This window comes from Callorhinus ursinus, unplaced genomic scaffold (assembly GCF_003265705.2).
Source record: "Callorhinus ursinus isolate GAN/ISIS: 27379988/994484 unplaced genomic scaffold, GSC_fseal_2.0 scaffold44, whole genome shotgun sequence".
Lineage (NCBI taxonomy): Eukaryota > Metazoa > Chordata > Mammalia > Carnivora > Otariidae > Callorhinus > Callorhinus ursinus.
The window spans coordinates 11,996,881-12,015,683 of NW_027397106.1; the positions used below are offsets into that span (position 1 = coordinate 11,996,881).

At 39.8% G+C, this 18,803-nt stretch overlaps 1 long non-coding RNA gene across 2 annotated transcripts in view; it reads right to left on the reverse strand.

Moving 5' to 3' along the window:
• Positions 1–8,288: 8,288 nt before the first annotated feature.
• The window catches only part of LOC141370749 (uncharacterized), a 27,401-nt gene continuing 16,886 nt past the window's right edge, over positions 8,289–18,803 (reverse strand). For both annotated transcript variants that reach the window (XR_012375057.1, XR_012375056.1), the window contains one exon: positions 8,289–8,578. This is a non-coding gene — a long non-coding RNA (uncharacterized lncRNA). The remainder of the gene's footprint in view (positions 8,579–18,803) is intronic.

The following is an 18,803-nucleotide window of genomic DNA, read 5'->3' on the forward strand; positions in this document are numbered from 1 at the left end:
TCCACAGCTAGAAGGATCTGATAGAACAGGACAAATAGGGCGGAAGAAGTCTTTATACATCCTCTCACCTTCCGTGTTCACTCTCGTACTTCATCTGTCCTGACGGAAGCCAGTTTGCAGAATTCCATCTTCAGCTTCACGAGCAGAGGACAGGAGGGTAGACTGAGTGTGGAGAAAAAAATAGGGAAATAGTTGGCATTGGCAGGTTGGAATGCTAGCCCTTCGTTCTGCACAGGCACTCCTTAACTTAACCTGGATGGCTCCTTCAGTCCAACCATGGGGTCCTGGCTGTGGTCCTGCCATTGGCTTTGGCGGAACCTAGTTAGAACCCTTCGGGAAGAAGGACTTCTTGGGTTCATCTGAGTTTTGAAAGCAGCTCTGGCTATGTAGGTCTAGACTAAAATAAGTCCGGGGTTCAGCTCAGTTTGAAATGGCTTCAAACTGACCTGCTATTAATGAGTTTGGGCCTCAGTAAGGGAATATTTTTGCTCTGCCAGAACTTGGATGGCCAATTCTACTTGTAGGGGCAGCTTTATTTCCACAAATGGTACCAGCTGCCCATTCACTATGTTCCATAGTCTCTGTAGATTTTGCGACACCTTCCCACAAATGGGCACAAAGGGAATGCTCAATCTCCATTTGCTCCTTTTATGGAAGAGGGAAATCACATTTCCCTCTCTCCAAAAATGAGTTTTAAGTGAACGCACTTGTGTCTTTATTCCTGAAGCTTGTGATTATGCAGGGCCCCGTGAAGAGATCTTTAACATATCTCTCATTCTTGAAGGGTAAGATTCTAGCATGGTTGTGCCTTTTTTTCTGAAAGGGAGATAAATGCAGGGGGAGATGCTCTAACGAGGCGGCCGCAACTGCTCGAGGTAGCATGGATGAGCAAATGGCAAGGCAGCGCCCGTCTACCTGCCTCAACTCAAAGGACCCATTGCCCCACTCACATTCCAAGGCAAGTGGGATTATTTGTATAAGAAAGATTTGTGGAATTAATGCTGCATATGTTTGAACTCTTTCCAAAATGATGTATTCAGCAACACTTAAAACATTTTGAAAGCTCTGTGTAAATGGGAGGATGCATTAGCCATTTCCTGGCAACGTGATGTATTTGTGTTTGGGTTACAGTTCAGTTCTTGGCTTCCTCATCACACAGCAGTTGGAATGAGTCTTTGCATTAGCATGAAATGACACGGTTTATTTTGTTTAGTAGATCTGGTCTTTCCGAAGCTGGTGTTCGTTTCTCCTGGGCCTGTTGTGAACATTTGACTCTGATAGGCTGGAGGGGAAGAAAGGAGAAATCCTGACAGTAGTTTTGACACACTAGGTTTCTCATTAAGAAAGAAAACAGCCAGTTCCCCTGCCGCCCTCCCTTCCTGCCACAAAACAGAAATCAAACCATGGCAAGAATCCACACAGAAGAAGAAATTGTCATTGAAGGGAGTCCTTTGTATTTGATGTTAGCGGTCCTCTCTACCATAGCCCATGGAGGTAGAAGAACAAAATTAGGCTCTTTACATTTTCTGGCTTTGCCGATAATTTGACCAAGTAAAGCCAACATAGGTGAATTGGAATATTCCCCTTTGGGATGTGGAGACAATCAAGACATATATTACCGGGAAGTTAATGAATGCAGACCCTTGAGTATGTGACACCCAAGACTTTACTCTTTAATTTGGGATCCTCATAGTGCTCAGAATCCCTTCCTTCCAGCAAGTCCCTGGCAGATGTTTTATTGTTTTTGTTGTTTCTCCTCTGGGGCTGTACATTAGGTTAGAATATCACAAATAGCTGCTATTACTGTGTGAGTCACAGAAGCTGTAATTCTTCGTGACAGCCAGAGGAAATGTGACATGTTTAGGGAACACTGTCATTGATGCTAACACTCAGATCTAAAGGCAAATGTTTAATGACCAACTCAGCAAGCTGCATAAACTTTGCTATCTACCAAAAAAAAAAAGGTTACTCTCAGCAAACTATAAATATTTGAAAAATGTCTCTAGACAATGATGAGCTTTCACCTCTTTCACTCCCAATCTATAATTGTAGGATAAATATCCTATCTGTGACAAATCAGACAGATCTTCCTTCTCTTCTGTTCATGTTTGTATATCTAGGTATGTTATTTCCAGCCAATATCCATGACGTTGGGTTAAGCAATCTTTCATGTTTTAATCTGATGTTAGTATAGGAATTTGAGTCCTTCAAAGTTCCTTAGGATATGGTCATTGGGAATAGTGTAAGTGTTGGCAGTATTACTCAACTGCCTGCTAGTGATCTCATGATGAAGTCATTAATTTTATATAGCCAACAAATTATAAATTCCCCCAAATGAATTTTTCACTATATAAATACATGCATGCTCTGTATTATCTGTCTAACTCAGGGTTTCTCAAACTCAGCACTGCTGACATTTTGGGCTGAATAATTCCTTGCTGTGGAGGACTGACCTGTGCATTGCGGGATGCACTGGGGCTCAACACACTACATACATACCAGAATGCTTCTTCATCAGTTGTGAGCACACAGACTATCTCCAGGATATTTCCAAATGTCCCCTGGGGGCGGGGCGGGGACAATCATCCCTAGTTGAAAACCACTGGCCGAACTCTAGGTCCCTTTCTACTTCTCTTCCGAGTCTCCAAACTACTTTAGTGAATGCATAAAAATTCCTTATCCTCTCTTATATGTCAAGATTACAATTCTCAATATTGTCTTAGAAGGTCTCACATACATATTCATGTTTTCCTGCTTGAAACTCCTTTGGATTATTATCTGCTGTACTTACAATATTCTACATATTACTGCAGGTATAACTGTGTATTTGTGGGCACTTTTCTAGACTGTGAGTCCACAGCGTTTAGACATAGCTGGTGCTCAATATTTTTAAAAAAATGAAAAGAATTGATATTCTTTTGTAGATCACACCTCATTTAGAACTCTCATTTCATTTACCACTTTATTTTTTTTAAATAATGAAAGAAAAAAAAAACACTAAACAGGTGTAAAGATAAAAAATTCAAATGGCCCAAATTCCACCATCCGGAAATAATTATTTGCCATGTAGTTAATTTTCTCCCAGTATTTTCCTGTGCATTTTTATTTGGTGCTTTTAAAAGTTTAATGTCACATCATAAGCATTTTCCTTATGAAAGATTTTTATAAGCATTGTCTTAATAGCTACTCTTGTAGAAAATAAGACCACAGTCTAAGAGTTTAAGTAAGATTTTATGTGTTAAGAACAGCACTGCAGGAGGAAGGAAGAAAAGGAGGCTCAGAAGCTGGCAGCCACCCATCACCACAACTTTCTAACCTAGCAAACTTGCAGGCGCTCTTTCACACCCAAGTACAGAATACTCTCTGCTGGATCCAAGACTGCTTTGTGACTGAGCAGGGGAGGGGGGGTCTATGACTGCAGTCACTCTACCGTGAAGAGAGTCACCCTGGGGAGATGACACTTCATACTCAAAAAGGAAAAAGAAGGGGAACCTTGGAATCATGTTAGTCAGCGTCCAAAAAGGTTGCACACGATGGGTGCTAGGCTCATGTATTTGAAAGGGGTGTCAGAGGAAAATACAGGTTGGACTCTCAATCTAATCACTTAAGTCATTAAAAGCTGAGATTCTTTCCTAACTGTTGTCAAGAACCAGAGATAGCAGCTTGAGAAGCACTTGACCCACGGTCACTAGCTTTGAAGAGAGAAGGAGCCAAGAATACAGGCATCCTCTAGAAGCTAGAAAAGGCAAGGAAACAGATTTTCCCCTAGAAACACAGAAGGAAATGCAGCCTTGCTACCACCTTGGTTTTAGCCCAGTGACACCTGTGCTGAGTCTGACCTACAGAACTGCAAGATAATAAATTTGGGTTTTTTTAAGCTGCTAAAGTCACGATAATTTGTCACAGCCGTCATAGGAGATTAATGCATGGGCAAATACCTGGGAGTTACAAGGTAAGTGTTTAACTTTATAAGAAACCATCTTATTGACCTTTTGCTAAGTGGGATTAAGCTGGGTTCTTAACATGAATGGATGTACAGTTCTTTACTGTGGCTTATAGAAATGGCTTTTATAGAAAGATTTGTAGATTCAGATGTAGAGAAAGAAAAAAAGCAGGAGACAACCATCACAGGTTTAACAGTTTTGGGGGTTAGGTAACCAGTCGAACCAGTCACAGCTAAGTTTCCAAGGACATTAACATAAATGGTATTTTCATAGAAATGTTCTCTTATGCCCATTTCTCTGACTAGTAGGCTCACATGGCTTTAGAAGCCAAAATGCTAGACTTCTTCATGCCCTTCTCATTACTTTGGTCTCATCCTCTCTCCAAGACTGGCTTTTGCAAGTGTTAGTGTTGCCTTGGGCTTATCTTCCGACATTGCTCTCTCTAAGGGCTGCTAAAAATGGTGATTCGTCTTCCACCAATTCACACCACAGGGACTGCATCTAAATGAAATTCATCCAGGGTGCCTGGGTGGCCCAGTCGGTTTAAGCGTCTGCCTTCAGCTCAGGTCATGATCCCAGGGTCCTGGAATCAAGTCCTGGGTCAAGCTCCCTACTCAGTGGGGAGTCTGCTTCTTCCTCTACCCCTCTCCCCTGCTCATGATCTCTCTCTCTCTCTGATAAATAAATAAAATCTTAAAAAAAAAAGGAAATTCATCCAGATCTCTGTATGTGTATGGTATATGTCATTCCTGATTCGGACTAAGGGTCAAAATTTTTCTCTCTGAACATTTGATTATTTTTGCATGAATTTGAAGAATCTTGGTGTTGGAGAAAAACTTATGACACTTGTTAAAAACGGTAAGGAAGACTTTATGCAAGAGGGAGAACTTCAATGGGGGTTTTGCAGTAGGGGGGAGGACCAGGTTCAACTCCAAATGTAATGATGACAAGTGGGGATTTACCAAAGGAATAGGGTGGGGCCAGTGATTACAGAAAATTGCTAAGAGGAAATATCAGGGGTAAGAAAGGATTCTGGCTAACCAACTTGACAGGTTTCTTAGAAGGCAGGATGGGGTGATAAGGTATCAAGGGTGGGGGATAAGGAATTTGATCAGATATTGGGATTTCCATTAAACTGACCTGGCAGGATTCTTGTTAAAATTGGGCTAAGTAGGCCAAGAACAAAGCCCACAGTCAAGGCTTAGTCCAGAAGAGGGGCTCAGAGGAGCATGATTCAGGTTTGGTCAAGAAGAGCATCTTTGTCTTTGGGTACCTATGCTCAAGCTGCCACCCTGGCCTTTGGAAGTTATTTTTAAAAATACAGTAACCCATGCTTGAGGGAGTTTTGGAAAAGACAATTTTCTATTAATAAAAAAAAAACCTCTGAAATACACGAATTTACATAATTAATGTAAAAGGAAATATGAGCAAGAAAATATATATTAGGCAAGCTAAAATGAAAGCAGTACCCACTACTAATCCAAGCATATGAATTGTGTAAGAAAATCATGATAAGTTAAAAAAAAGGAACTTCATTACAAAATTGTCAGTTTGTTCAAATCTGAAAGATGATGCCCTATGATTTAAGAATTTTACTCCCCTGATCCTTCCACTTTTCAGATAAGTGATTTTCAATTTTTTACAAAGCCTATTTCTGGACATGAGTGAATGGGGGAACCAGGTCTGAGGGGCCAAGAAGATTCTGCACATGTTCTGTTAATAAAAAGGTTTCAGGGTGACCAGAATTATCCCTGTGAACATTCTTCCTGCTCTGCATGATGCCTGTAATGTGGTCTTGATGCAGATAGGCTTCCAAAGTACTTTAGTGGCCATTCCTGTGGTTTTGTCTTATTTTCTGAATCATGTGTAGCAATGACATTCCAGACGGACTCTGTTGCTTTGGTTCCATTTCTGCAGCACTGACGTATTTGCTAACCTCTCTTGTGGGCATGTTATTTTACACAGGCAGTACATGTCACACTGCCTGAAGGGATGGTGGTCTGGGCTTCTTGGCTATCCACAAAGCACGGCAGAATACCAATGGCCCATCGGTGGACAGACTTTATGCTTTCAAGTATCTGACTGTTTTCACACCCAATGAATCATCAGTGAGATAGAGTCATATCACCTAAATCCTGATGCTTTTAGGAGGATGACCAAAATCTTTAACCTGGCCCACAAGCTTCCTTATATACTAACATCGTTTTTTTTCTTCAACAGAGGATTTTAGAAATACGTCCTTTACCCATCCTTTTACACCTCCATCCATGATACTCTCTCCATTTGCTCTTGCTATCCAACCAGGGATTTCTAAGCCAATGTCACCACAGAGGTCCCAAGGGTCTTCAGGTTCAGCTCTCAAAGAGGCTAAGAGGAAGTAGCAGTGATGTATCTTGGTGGATAATTTTTTGAACCTATCATGACGGTCTCCCAAAACTCCACCTGTCAAAGTAAAAGAAACCATGCCCCCCCACCCCTCACAGGTTCAGCCCTCACTGGAAGTTTCAATGGCATCAGCAGTCTGGTTGGCACCAATGCTACGTTTTAGCTGTCACATCAGGAGGGCAAACATGGGCCAGTGCTCTGCTCTCCCTCATCTGGTACTTTGTGTTCAAACTTGGTGGATCCTGAAGTTCTATCACATTCCTCTCTGTACCGTGTAGTCAGGTAGTTACTACATATTCTGACTATACACAATAGACTACCCCTTCTCTCTAACTTAAAAATTAAGTGGTGGGGCACCTTGGTGGCTCAGTCGGTTGAGTGTCTGACTCTTGGTTTTGGCTCAGGTCATGATCTCAGCGTCCTGGGATGAACCCCACACTGGGCTCTGTGCTCAGTGGGGAGCCTGCTTGAAGATTCTCTCTCTCTCCCTCAGCCCCTCCCTCTGCTGATGCTCACTCTAAAGTAAATAAATCTTTTAAAAAAATATGGTACCAAAGTTTTTAAAACTTAATTTTAAGTAACACGATGACTAGTGATAATTGAGTTCATGGGTCCCGAGCCAGATAAGGACCACTAATTGTTCAGTGCTTTTATGTTAATTAAATTATTTTCCCATTAGGAATGCTTGCTACTTACAAAGAATTATTAATGTACCATATCCTTTGTCCCCACCCCTCCTTTTAGATTCCTGTAACTTGAATCTCTTAATAAATCAGCCCTAAGCCCTGAAATATACTATTGTTTGTTATTGCTATTTGAAAATGCTAAGCTCTCCTGAAATAAACTGCAAAGTAGTTTCATTTGACGTTATCATATTTTTTGAACTGAACATGTTATTTGGAAATGAAAAACAAAGCACGTGAAAAAAGCAAACAAAAATCTATTCCTTTATCACTAGTTTCTTGGGAAATTTTATCTAACATTATTTTTCCTTTTTGGTATGCTTGTTGTAATCCATTTATTTTCTTTTCACTTCTTGTCAAGCCTTCCTTCTGGAACACCCTTCTTCCCATGATTATATTTCTGAATCCTCTGAGATCTCTCACTAAATTGTGTAGAACATGTGCTGCTGTAAGATTTCACTGAAAGGTATAAAGAAGAAAGAATTCTGTTTCCTTAAATTCCCTTTCATACATAAAATATTTGGTGAGTTGCTGATATCTTTATTTAAACCTTTTTTCAGATACAGACTATTAGTTGATTTTATCTTTATGCTTGACACCTCTAGCTACAATTTTTAATTGGAGTTTTTAATATAAAGGAGAATACATGGTAACTTTGTGACTTTCTCTTCCGCCTGGTTTGAAAAATTCTAAATATTTTTAGAGGCGACAGGCAATAACTAGTGAATATTCTAAATAACAGCTTCAAGAAGTTGAAAAGTGTTATCATTACTAGCAGACACTATCGTCCCACCCTGTCCCCAACACATACACTTGCCCTACATCAAGAGAAAAAGCTAACTGATAAAGGGAGATTAAGGGCAGAAATCTGTGTAGCCATAATCAAATGTTCTTAATCTATGGATAACTGTGGCAGGACAAGACCCACACCACTCAGTCATTCAGTTCTGTGCTTGTAACCCCCAAATTCTTGTAAGAATGAGACTTGCTTAGTGATTCACTTGTGAAGGATCGTGTCAGAAAACTGCTTGAATCAGAAACAAGGTCATTGTGTGAAATAAGCATTCATGCTATTAAGACGTTTGCCATGGGACTAGACTGAGAAATTTGCACAAGGCAGTTTATAAACCACTCCTCTCGACTGTGAGGGATGCCTCATGAATGAGAAGCCAGGTAAAGAGGTGCCAGGTAGAGATTGGAGTCATTGTGTAAGGGGGAGGGGGTCAGGAAATAGACCACCAGAGCCACTGGGGATGCAGATACAAAATAGGTTTTATTAAGGAAAAACTCGTAAGCAGAGAAGTAACAGAATACACACAGTCCATCAAAATCTTGTTATCCCGTAGCTAATGCCAAGCCGCGGTGGGCTGCATGCGTCATGGCCAACGCCCCATAGATAGGAGCCCTGGCTCCAGGTTGCCAGACAGCAGCCTGTTCTCTTGCGCTGACTCAGATCTGTTGAGCCAGCTCTCTCCTAACTACCAAATCAAAGGAGAAAATGAACCTCCAGGGTTATCCAGGCTTTTGCTCTTCCGAGTGATGTTTAATGAAATATAACAGAATTTCCTAGGACAAGAAAGAGAAGACAGATTTAGTATACAAAGGGAATAACACAGAGGCAATGAGCATGGGGATGTTGAAATCATAAAGAAGCAAGAAGTCCTTCCAAGACCAGGGTGAGAGAGAATGTATGTGTTTGTGTGTATCCAATGCTATACCTATAGACACATCACATGAAAACTTTTTTAAAAAGTATGACATTACTTTTATCAGCTAACTTTCAAAAAGTTAGGCCCATAGCTGAGAAAATTAGTAATTTATATCAAAAATAGAACAAATAAGTAGGGTGCCTTGAGAACAACAAATGCCCGTGAGGATGTGGAACAACAGGATGCTGGTGGGAACGCAAAACAGTACAGCCACTTCAGAAGACAGATTGGAGATTTCTTACAAAATGAAATATACTCTTTCCACACGATCTGGCATTTACATTCCTTGGTATTTACTTTTGTGCACCCCAAAACCTGTACACTGATGTTTATAGCAGCTTTATTCATAATTGCTTGGATAGCAAAGAAGATGTCCTTAAGTAGGTAAATGGATAAATAGCAGTACATCTAAACAATGGAATATTTTTCAGAACTAAAAAGAAATGAGCTATGAAGCCATGAAAAGACATGGAGGAAACTTAAATGCATCTTACTAAGTGAAAGAAGCCAATCTGAGAAGGCTCCATACTCTATGATGGCAATGATATTAGACATTCTGGAAAAGGTTAAAAAGCTAAGAAGACAGTGAAAAGATCAGCAGTTGCCATGACTAGGGGGGAGAGGGGCAGTCTGAAAAGGCAGACATCAGGATTTTTAGGGCAGTGAAAGTACTCTGTGTTTTATCATAATGAAGGACACGTATCATTATACATTTGTCCAAACCCAGAGGATGCCCAAAACCAGGAGTGAACTGTAGTGCCCGCTATGGACAATGGGCAGTTATGTGTCAATGTAGGTTCATCAATTTTAACAGATACACTGTTCTGTCGGAGGATGTTGATAATGAGGGAGGGTATATATGAGTTGGTCATATGGGAAATCTCTGTACCTTCCTCTGAAACTTCTGAACCTAAAATTGCTCTAAACAAATAAAATCTTAGAAAAAGAGAGAGAGCATATGTGTAAAACATATATATAATTCCAAAAACAGAGAATAAATAGGGTGGGGAGAGAGTGCTATTTTGACCAAAAGTATAAATTGAAATAAATAGAATGTACAACCACATTCTGCTACTTTTGCCCCCAGCAAAAGAAATTCCAGATTCTAGGTTACAAAGTTCAACCTAGATTCTACCTTGTGCACAAGTGACAAGTGAAACCAGTTCAGAAAAGCATGTTTGGGTCCCTTAGAGAACACAGGAAGACTCCTGTCCATTGACTCTACCGTTTCTGGAAAAATGGGGTTTTGCAGGATGTTCTGCAGAAGGTGAAAGGAGACAAATGTTCTGCTTTCATTTTTGACATGCCAGCAAATTCTCCAAGAGCAATGGAGTTAACTGTGCAGGCGAGGGGGGGCGGGGAGTTGCTGTAGCACTTGTCCTAACAGAGGCGTTGGAAATGGACCCCTTGGCGGCACCTTCCTGGAGGGCAGCTGGAGGTGTGGTGGAAACTGCTGCATTTTAGTCTCCCTTGTCAGAGTCCCAGACCTGGCTTTTCATAATTTTTCTTCTTGTAATGTACTTCCTAGAAAAAGAAGTAAAACTCCAAAGGCAAAAAAAAAAAAAGTGAAATAAAATATCAAAAAGTGGGAGTGGGTTGGAGAAAGTGAATGAAAGGGGCAAGAGGGGGCTTTGCCTTCCTTAGGTCTACCCAGGACGCCTTTCCTGGTTTATGATTCTCCCTCTGTTGAACCACAAAGAGAAAAATGTGTTAGGCCCCGAATGCCAGGGTATATTGTCTGTCAAAGGATTTGCCAGTTAAAGCACCAATTAATTTCTGGCTCTTACAGCTCATGAGGATATAAAAATAGGATCTTCTATGGCTTTTGAAATGTTGGATATACTCTCTTCTTAAAAGAGGAGAATTGAAACTGGCTTTTCTCTTTTCTAAAAGAAAAAAAAAAAAGAGCAACGTTTGGAGGCTTTGATGTTTTTCTTTCAGAACCTGGCCCCGAGATGTGCGACTTCAGTATTTATGCACATGTGTGCACGCATGCACACCTCGTGCATATTTGCACACACTGATGCAGAAGTGGTTTATTATAGAGTTAATGCAGATGTTTTCTTCTCCCAGGCAAGTGATCATTTCCTTTCTTCCATGGTCAGATGGATGATTTGAACAGCTTGGAAGGGCAAGGGCAAGAAAAGCTTTGATTTATCTGCTGCTGAACTGATTTAGACAAATGCAGGAAGATGATACATCACTGAATTAGGGCACACAGGACAATAATGAGAACCTAAAGTGGGTGACAAGTGCACACTAAAATCCATATTACTACTAAACAAGCAGGCATGCATGTGTACCCTGTGCCTTATTTTATGTGATAGAGTGGTGCTTGTCATGTTTCAGAGTAGTTTAATGAATGCTTTAGATCTGTAATTAACAGGGCTCTCATGTGCTCACGGGGTGCTGGCATTGGTGAGTGGTGAATTATTCAATAAATATGATGCAGAAATTTAGACCCTGTGCAGGGAATTATACAGGGAAAGAGTTAGAGAAATATGGGCAAATATGAATCCAGTTGTAGTCAATTTTAAAGCTATGTCATCATTGTAGTAAAGAAGATACACTAATAAAAAATGTCCTGTTTGCTTTCAACATGAAAATCAAAAGAAATAGGAACCATAGAGGACCAAGAGCTTCTCTCTTAAATTTCGTCATATTGATCAAGCCAGCTAGATATTCTATTTTCTTGGCGATTTATTTATTCCTCTGGATAACCTGGGTTAGAGGTGAGTTCCTAAAGTTGAACTGAGGATTTCCCAAACATACAAAGAAAACAGCAACTGGAAAGTGCTGGAAGGATGTCTTTACAAGGCAACATGGGACCTAAGAAGGAGCTGGATGGAGGTGAAGAGGTTTTTAATGCAGCCACCTCCAGCTGCACCTGGGTTGTCACTTGATTGACAGCTCAGGGAAAGCCTTTTTGTTTGCTAGCAAGATGGCTTTCTATTTCTTCTCTCGCCCATTAAGTCAATGTGCAACTCAGCTGTCGAGGCTCCTGAGGATCACACTGTTCCAATACCTACTTCTTTCCACGCATTGGGTTAAATATGAACAATTAAAATTTCAGTCCATTTGTTAATACATTTTCTCATTCAACTGATCACATGTTATTTATATTAACACCTTTGATTTGTATTTGTCACCTGTTTTCTTCTTGCGTGGAGGGTCACCCTCAGATTGACTTAGCTGTTTGTATCCAGCAGGGATCTGTTAGTTACATAGTCGAAATGAATTTTAAAGGAATAAAAAAAAGATGTGGAGGCCATAAACTAGAAGAGCTCTATGCAAATGATCTTGCACGATTCCATTGAAAACCAACATACCAGCAAGTTGGTAAAAATTTTTATCCCTCAAGGCTCTAATCGTAATTACCTAATATTGTGTGAATATTACTTCAATACCTTGTACCGTACTTTTGATAGTCTTCATCCTTCTAAAAGATTCATTGTTAAATGTGCTTTTGGGTCAGCCTTGCTATTTACCAAATATACCTGCCTTTGGTCACTATGAATCCCATTGTGCCTAAAGAGCCTGATTACTTTTGTCCTGGTGTCCGAGAATGGATGAAGCCTGTGGAGTACAGTCGATGATATTGTTAGTGAAGTGACCTAAAAGTGACACTGAAACCTCGGATAAAACTTTAGCTTTGTCAAGGTTTACAGTCAGGCCTGACCCCAAAGCACTACTGGGAAACAGGTAACTTCTTCCTGATCTTTTTTCCCTCTTAGGTGTCAAATGATGGTATGGCGTCCTCTTGGACCCTAATGGGGTATTCTCTCCAGGGTGGCCCTTCCTTTTTACCATCTGTTTTGTCTCCAAACCAAAATCCAGTTAATGTTGGGTATCCTTGTGACTCACCACTAATCTGATTGACCAATGAATGCTGAATTCTTAATCCTTGAACAAAGGGTTAGCTATCAATGACCTTGCTCTGGCAGACCACTGCCCCTTTTAGCCAATGCCTTCCTTGTCTCAATCTAAAGCAGCAAACAGTGGTTGGGATTAGCTACTTGGGATGCTGCTGGAAAGATGCCTAGACTTTATTCTGAAAACTCAGGATTTGTAAAAACAAAGTTTTAAAAATATAGGGGGACTTACTTCATTTTTTGGTTTAATTGGCCAAAATATTTACACTCAGGACTAAGAGTATGCTTTTCATGTATAATGTTTCCTTCTTCATATTTTTGTGCTAAATAATAGAATGAATGGATCCAAATGGTAAACGATTTAAACAGGACAAGATCGTATAAAGTGAAAAGTAGAATCTCCTTGTCTTGCTGCTCTGTGTCTTGTCCCCGATCTTAGTTCCTAGAAGCAACTATGGTGGGTATATTTGTTTTTTAGTGCTTCTGGAGGTTCCCATTGTGTGTTGAAATAATACTCTTGTGCCTCTATTTCTTGATTCATCAATTTTAAACATTACATATTGATTTTACTATGAAAGATGAGCAATTTAGTGTACTTATATTACTCTCTACCTTTTTCCCCCATCTACTTCCTGATTTTCATTACTGTACATTATTTATAACATTTATATTCTGTCCTGCAGTTCTGTGCTTATAATTAAACATTTTATATTCTGTCTATAGGCTGATTCTAAAACAAGAAAGATAATTAACATTTTAATACTATAATTATATAACTATTATTTACTCCAGAACTAAGTAGAATGATTAGATGCAGGTGGATGAAAACATAAATTTAGCAAATTAAATTTTTGTCATTTGAAATAAAATCTTCAAAGTTTGGCAGCCTAAAAAATTTCTTTTGTTTTCCATCTCATTTCCTTTCCTATTTCTGTGTCAGAGTTGCTCTTGTTCCTTATACTCTATGCAATTTCCTTGTCAGATGCTTTTTATTTGCCTGTTTTTTACTTTTGCTCGTATATACTTCTGAATGTTTTTTTATGTGTTCTTTTTTTTTCTTTTTTTCTTATTATGTTAATCACCATACATTACATCATTAGTTTTTGATGTAGTGTTCCATGATTCATTGTTTGTGCATAACACCCAGTGCTCCACGCAGAATGTGCCCTCTTTAAGATCCATCACCAGGCTAACCCATCCCCCCACCCCCCTCCCCTCTAGAACCCTCAGTTTGTTTTTCAGAGGCCATCGTCTCTCATGGTTTGTCTCCCCCTCTGACTTACTCCCCTTCATTCTTCCCCTCCTGCTATCTTCTTCTTTTTTTTTTTAACATATATTGCATTATTTGTTTCAGAAGTACAGATCTATGATTCAACAGTCTTGCACAATTCACAGCGCTCACCATAGCACATAACCTACCCAATGTCTATCACCCAAACACCCCATCCCTCCCACCCCCACTACTCCAGCACCCTCAGTTTGTTTCCTGAGATTAAGAAGTCCTCATATCACTGAGGTCATATGATACATGTCTTTCTCTGATTGACTTATTTCACTCAGCATAACACCCTCCAGTTCCATCCACGTTGTTGCAAATGGCAAGATCTCATTCCTTTTGATGGCTGCATAATATTCCATTGTGTATATATACCACCTCTTCTTTATCCATTCATCTGTCGATGGACATCTTGGCTCTTTCCATAGTTTGGCTATTGTGGACATTGCTGCTATAAACATTGGGGTGCATGTACCCCTTCGGGTCCTTACATTTGTATCTTTGGGGTAAACACCCAGGAGTGCAATTGCTGGATCGTATGGTAGCTCTATTTTCAACTGTTTGAGGAACCTCCATACTGTTTTCCAGAGTGGTTGCACCAGCTTGCATTCCGACCAACAGTGTAGGAGGGTTCCCCTTTCTCCGCATCCCCGCCAATATCTGTCGTTTCCTGACTCGTTAATTTTAGCCATTCTGACTGGTGTGAGGTGGCATCTCATTGAGGTTTTCATTTGGATTTCCCCGATGCCGAGCGATATTGAGCACCTTTTCATGTGTCTGTTAGCCATTTGGATGTGTTCTTTGGAAAAATGTCTGTTCATGTCTTCTGCCCATTTCTTGATTGGATTATTTGGTCTTTGGGTGTTGAGTTTGATAAGTTCTTTATAGATTTTGGATACTAGCCCTTTATCTGATATGTCATTTGCAAATATTTTCTCCCATTCTGTCGGTTGTCTTTTGGTTTTGTGGACTGTTTCTTTTGCTGTGCAAAAGCTTTTTATCTCGATGAAGTCCCAATAGTTCATTTTTGCCCTTGCTTCCCTTGCCTTTGGCAATGTTTCTAGGAAGAAGTTGCTGCGGCTGAGGTCGAAGAGGTTGCTACCTGTGTTCTCCTTTAGGATTTTGAAGGACTCCCGTCTCACGTTTAGGTCTTTCAACCATTTGGAGTCTATTTTTGTGTGTGGTGTAAGGAAATGGTCCAGTTTCATTCTTCTGCATGTGGCTGTCCAATTTTCCCAACACCATTTGTTGAAGAGACTGTCTTTTTTCCACTGGACATTCTTTCCTGCTTTGTCAAAGTTTAGTTGACCATAGAGTTGAGGGTCCATTTCTTCGCTCTCTATTCTCTTCCATTGATGTATGTGTCTGTTTTTGTGCCAGTACCATACTGTCTTGATGATGACAGCTTTGTCATAGAGCTGGAAGTCCAGAATTGTGATGCCACCAGCTTTGCTTTTCTTTTTCAAGATTCCTCTGGCTATTCCGGGTCTCTTCTGGTGCCATACAAATTTTAGGATTATTTGTTCAATTTCTTTGAAAAAAGTGGATGGTATTTTGATGGGGATTGCATTGAATGTGTAGATTGCTCTAGGTAGCATTGACATCTTCCCAATGTTTGTTCTTCCAATCCATGAGCATGGAACGTTTTGCCATTTCTTTGTGTCTTCCTCAATTTCTTTCATGAGTATTTTATAGTTTTCTGAGTACAAATCCTTTGCCTCTTTGGTTAAATTTATTCCTAGGTATCTTATGGTTTTGGGTGCAATTGTAAATGGGATCGACTCCTTGATTTGACTCTCTTCTGTCTTGTTGTTGGTGTATAGGAATGCCACTGATTTCTGTGCATTGATTTTATATCCTGCCTCTTTACTGAATTCCTGTATGAGTTCTAGCAGTTTTGGGGTGGAGTCTTTTGGGTTTTCCACATAAAGTATCATATCATCTGCAAAGAGTGAGAGTTTGACTTCCTCTTTGCCAATTTGGATGCTTTTGATTTCTTTTTGTTGTCTGATTGCTGTGGCTAGGACTTCTAATAGTATGTTGAAGAGCAGTGGTGATAGTGGACATCCCTGCCACATTCCTCACCTTAGGGGGAAAGCTCTCAGCTTTTCCCCATTGAGAATGATATTCGCTGTAGGTTTTTCATAGATGGCTTTTATGATATTGAGGTATGTACCCTCTACCCCTATACTCTGAAGAGTTTTGATCAAGAAAGGATACTGTACTTTGTCAAATGCTTTTTCTGCATCTATTGAGAGGATCATATGATTCTTGTTCTTTCTTTTGTTAATGTATTGTATCACGTTGATTGATTTGCGGATGTTGAACCAACCTTGTAGCCCAGGGATAAATCCCACTTTGTCATGGTGAATAATCCTTTTAATGTACTATTGGATCCTATTGGCTAGTATTTTGGTGAGTATTTTTGCGTCCATGTTCATCAAGGATATCGGTCTGTAGTTCTCCTTTCTGATGGGGTCTTTGTCTGGTTTTGGGATCAAGGTAATGGTGGCCTCATAAAATGAGTTTGGAAGTTTCCCTTCCATTTCTATTTTTTGGAACAGTTTCAGGAGAATAGGTATTAATTCTTCTTTAAATGTTTGGTAGAATTCCCCTGGGAAGCCATCTGGCCCTGGGCTGTTGTTTGTTGGGAGATTTTTGATGACTGCTTCAATTTCCTTAGTGGTTCTAGGTCTGTTCAGGTTTTCTATTTCTTCCTTGTTCAATTTTGGTAGTTGATACATCTCTAGGAATGCATCCATTTCTTCCAGGTTATCTAATTTGCTGGCATAGAGTTGCTCATAATATGTTCTTAGAATTGTTCGTATTTCTTTGGTGTTGGTTGTGATCTCTTCCCTTTCATTCATGATTTTGTTGATTTGGGTCATTTCTCTTTTCTTTTTGAGAAGTCGGGCCAGGGGTTTATCAATCTTGTTAATTCTTTCAAAGAGCCAGCTCCTAGTTTCGTTGATCTGTTCTACTGTTTTTTGGTTTCTATTTCATTGATTTCTGCTCTGATCTTTATGATTTCTCTTCTCCTGCTGTGTTCAGGCTTCCTTTGCTATTTTTTCTCTGGCTTCTTTAGGTGTAGGGTTAGGTTGTGTATTTGAGACCTTTCTTGTTTCTTGAGAAAGGCTTGTATTGCTATATACTTTCCTCTCAGGACTGCCTTTGCTGTATCCCAAAGATTTTAAAGAGTTGTGTTTTCATTTTCATTGGTTTCCATGAATTTTTTTAATTCTTCTTTAATTTCCTGGTTGACCCATTCATTCTTTAGTAGGATGCTCTTTAGCCTCCATGTATTTGAGTTTTTTTTGACTTTCCTCTTGTGACTGAGTTCTAGTTTCAAAGTATTGTGGTCTGAAAATAGGCAGGGAATAATCCTAATATTTTGGTACCAGTTGAGACCTGATTTGTGACCTAGGATGTGATCAATTCTGGAGAATGTTCCATGGGCACTGGAGAAGAATGTGTATTCCATTGCTTTGGGATGGAATGTTCTGAATATGTCTGTGAAGTCCATTTGGTCCAGTGTGTCATTTAAAGTCTTTATTTCCTTGTTGATCTTTTGCTTAGATGATCTGTCCATTTCAGTCAGGGGGGTGTTAAAGTCCCCCACTATTATTGTATTGTTGTCAATGTGTTTCTTTGCTTTTGTTATTAATTGCCTTATATAATTGGCTGCTCCCATGTTAGGGGCATAGATATTTATAATTGTTAGACCTTCTTGTTGGATAGACCCTTTAAGTAGGATATAGTGTCCTTCTTCATCTCTTATTACAGTCTTTGTTTTAAAATCTAATTTGTGGGATATAAGGATTGCCACCCCAGGTTTCTTTTCGTGTCCATTAGCATGGTAAATGGTTTTCCACCCCCTCACTTTCAATGTGGGGGTGTCTTTGGGTCTAAAATGAGTCTCTTGCAGACAGCATATCGATGGGTCCTGTTTTTTAATCCAATCTGATAGCCTGTGTCTTCTGATTGGGGCATTTAACCCATTTACATTCAGAGTAACTATTGAAAGATATGAATTTAGTGCCATTGTATTGCCTGTAAGGTGACTGTAACTGTATACTGTCTCTGTTCCTTTCTGATCTATGCTGCTTTTAGGCTCTCTCTTTGCTTAGAGGATCCCTTTCAATATTTCTTGGAGGGCTGGTTTTGTGTTTGCAAATTCCTTTAGTTCTTGTTTGTCCTGGAAGCTTTTTATCTCTCCTTCTATTTTCAATGACAGCCTAGCTGGATATAGTATTCTTGGCTGCATATTTTTCTCGTTTAGTGCTCTGAAGATATCATGCCAGTCCTTTCTGGCCTGCCAGGTCTCTGTGGATAGGTCTATTGCCAATCTAATGTTTCTACCATTATAGGTTACAGATCTCTTTTCCCGAGCTGCTTTCAGGATTTTCTCTTTGTCTCTGAGACTCCTAAGTTTTACCATTATATGTCGGGGTGTTGACCTATTTTTATTGATTTTGAGAGGGGTTCTCTGTGCCTCCTGGATTTTGATGCCTGTTTCCTTCCTCACATTACGGAAGTTCTCTGCTATAATTTGCTCCAATATACCTTCTGCCCCTCTCTCTCTTTCTTCTTCTTCTGGGATCCCAATTATTCTAATGTTGTTTCGTCTTATCGTAATGCTTATCTCTCGAATTCTGCCCTTGTGATCTTGTAGTTGTTTCTCTCTCTTTTTCTCAGCCTCTTTATTTTCCATCATTTGGTGTTCTATATCGCTGATTCTCTCTTCTGCCTCATTTATCCTAGCAGTCAGTGCCCCCATTTTTGATTGCACCTCATTAATAGCCTTTATGATTTCGACTTGGTTAGATTTTAGTTCTTTTATTTTTCCATAAAGGGTGTCTCTAATAACTTCCACGCTTTTTTCAAGCCCAGCTAGTATCTTTAAAGTCATGATTCTGAACTCTAGGTCCGACATC